This window comes from Aptenodytes forsteri, unplaced genomic scaffold (assembly GCF_000699145.1).
Source record: "Aptenodytes forsteri isolate BGI_AS27 unplaced genomic scaffold, ASM69914v1 Scaffold111, whole genome shotgun sequence".
NCBI lineage: Eukaryota > Metazoa > Chordata > Aves > Sphenisciformes > Spheniscidae > Aptenodytes > Aptenodytes forsteri.
The window spans coordinates 700,668-702,969 of record NW_008794710.1 but is presented as its reverse complement, the minus strand read 5'-3'; positions in this window follow the sequence as shown (position 1 = coordinate 702,969).

Genomic DNA, 2,302 nt, shown 5'->3' with positions numbered 1-2,302 from the left:
ATATTAGTTATTTGGACTCACAAGAGAAATATTTTTTTTGTTAGTTTTTTTGCTTTCTAGGAAAAGTTAATTCATAACCTTTATTTTACATTAAGCCAGGTGCAAACCTAAATTAAAGCTAAGGAAAATAGTTCCTCTTCCATGCTAGCATTTATCTTGTTTGAGAAACTCCTGCTGATGAATGTATTGATGCCAGTACCCTGACTGGTTTTTTCCTATTGCATAAGAATTACATAGCTGCTCTTTTGAAAGGAAATTTTTACAGATCACTTTACTTTGATCACTAGATCAGGTAAAAGAATCACTTGTTCTCTTAAAAATAATTTGAAAATTAATTGTGGTATCCACAATTGGCATATTTGTTTTGTCAGTCCATTTGTGCTGTAGAGCTGTTTTTCCTACATAGATGTAATTTCTTATTCACAGTTGGAAAATAAATTAGGCGTGTTTTTTCTGTGCTAATAAATAAGCGTGCTAAGAGTCCTAGAGTCAGTATCAAATTAAGGTTTTGGTGGTTTTGTTTGGGTCATAGCTGGACAAAATTAATAATGTGTATGTATCATACAGAGCACATAGAATGCCACTGACTGTCATGAGAAGTTATGAGGTCTGTTACGTTAAAGTTAGGTAGTGGATAAAAAGCCCAAGTGATAGCATGCTTTCCACCTTGTGTTTGAGTCGGAAAAGGGGAAGATTCATGAGTTAGGCACAAGAAAAGTCAAATTTCCATTTACACCAGAACTTTCTTTCGGCACACCTGCAACTTTCTAAAGTGTTTGTTATGATTTGAAGGAGATCTTGAAAAGGCAAATGTGAATTAAACCTTTTTTTTAAAAGAATTTCATAACATGTCTTTGACTTAGTACTTCAGAATTTTGTTTCAAGTATGAAAATTTCGGATTAAGTTTTCATAACAAATAAATGTAAATGGTTTTTGCTCCACCTTCTTATTGCAATGCAGCAGAATTACAAACTCATTTGACTACCTTGAGTTTCACACGTACTCTCGTCAGTGCTGCTGTAGATTAATAAACTTTCCCAGCTGACAGTAACACCTCAAAAATGCTGCTGTCTCATTAATGCTTGTGTTACAAGCTCTCAAGTAAGTCTGACATATGGGTAAGGAGGAGAGAGGGGGTTTAGGTCCTCTTTGTTTAAAAGTTTTGAATGTATTTTTCAGTATGCCTCCACTGGTGGTGTTTGAACGCCGTGAAGAAAAGGTTTGAGAAGACGGCTTTGTGCAAAGCAGCCGGAAGAGACTGGCTGTAACTGTCATTGCTGCTCCAAGAACAGAGTGCCTCTGCGCCGAGCAGCTGCTCTGCAATCATCTCCAGCACACAGGTGAGTCACGTTACACATTTACAGAATCCAAATTCATCCATGCAGTTTCCAAGGTTAACTAAGATTAAGTTGAAGAAAAGAAAACTTAAAAGGATCTTTCTGTTGTAGATGCTTTCCTGACCCACGTAGTCGTTTTGTGTGATGCGCTTATCCTGGCAGCCAAGCTGGCTTAAGAAACTTTGTCACCATATTTTTCCACCCACTCAGTAGTACTGTGGTGGGAGTTTGTGGGGTTGTGTTGTAAAATGGTACAATGAAGTAACCTGGGCTAAAAATAAACCTTTTTCCCAACCCCTTTTTCTGTGTGCTAGTTCATTGCATCTCTGACAGTAGATGCTTTGGATCAGAACCAAAGCATCTTTCAGAGTAAATATAAGCTGCTATCAGCACTATTGAAAAAGCTTCACCTAGTCTCTAGACGAAATATTCTGCATGCTGGAGCTGCCAGCTGTGTAACTCAACACTAAATGCACAAATGTAAATATTTAAATACAAGAGAAACTAGTTTTTCCCCTGAATTTACACATGCATACTTCATTTATTCTACATCTTTGATCAGTAGTACCAAAGCTAACATGAATTTCAATGCTAACAGAATTATTTAATATAATTAAATTATATCCTTAAGTATAAATTATTTGCTTTAATATATCCTTTCATTCACTTGAATTTAAAGTATTTGTTATGTCCTCACTAGCTCTAAAAGATGCTAACTAAGCTGGGTACCATCAGAGATGGGGATAGCCTACAGCACTTTGTGACATTTATCTTTGCTATTGTCTCATTTTTAATTTTACTTGGCGATCTAAGTGACTGTCCTGGTTTCGGCAGGGATAGAGTTAATTTCCTTTCTAGTAGCTGGTACAGTGTTTTGGATTTAGGATGAGAACAAAGTTGATAACACACCGATGTTTTAGTTGTTGCTAGGTAATGCTTACACTAGCCAAGGACTTCTTAGTTT